General features: G+C 38.8%; 1 pseudogene; it reads left to right on the forward strand.

Annotated features, from left to right (window-relative positions):
- Positions 1-312: 312 nt before the first annotated feature.
- On the forward strand, positions 313-421 carry LOC119266174 (annotated as a pseudogene).
- Positions 422-652: the final 231 nt, after the last annotated feature.

The raw sequence follows: 652 nt of genomic DNA on the forward strand, positions 1-652 counted from the left end.
AATTGATGTACCATTTCAAATTGATGAACTTTTTTCTCAAATTCAACGAGCCTTTTCAAATTCGATGATTTTTTTCAAAGTCAATGAACTATATTCCAAAATTGATGAACTTAATTTCAAAATGATGAACTTTTTTGAAGCTTGTGAACTCTCTTTCAAAATTTGTGAACATTTTTGAATTCATGACATTTTTTATTATTTTTACTTTTCCTATATATATATATATATATATATATATATATATATATATATATATATATATATATATATATTAAAAAACTTAGTTTTTCAAAGATCAACAGTTGACCACTTGACTCTTTGGGGGCATTCGATAAAATTGAAACGATATAGAGAAGATTAGCATGACCCCTTCGAATGGATGACATGCACAAATCAAGAAGCGGTTGAGCACTCAACTTGTGAACTGTCAACCAGTCAACCGCGATCGAGTGGACCAGGCGATGTGGGACAAGCAAACGAGGCAATTTGGGCCAGCCCAGCTCGCGGACGCGTGGTCGCCAGTCCCTCTGTCCGGCACTGAAGGCGCCCTATAAGAGCACCGCATGGGAAGTGTTTGGTCTGTTTTGGGAGTTGCTTCCACCCTCCAGCATTTCGCCGGCCCGGAGTCCGCCGAGCTGGCTGAGTAGTGGCC

This window comes from Triticum dicoccoides, chromosome 2B, assembly GCF_002162155.2.
Source record: "Triticum dicoccoides isolate Atlit2015 ecotype Zavitan chromosome 2B, WEW_v2.0, whole genome shotgun sequence".
NCBI classification, from domain to species: domain Eukaryota; kingdom Viridiplantae; phylum Streptophyta; class Magnoliopsida; order Poales; family Poaceae; genus Triticum; species Triticum dicoccoides.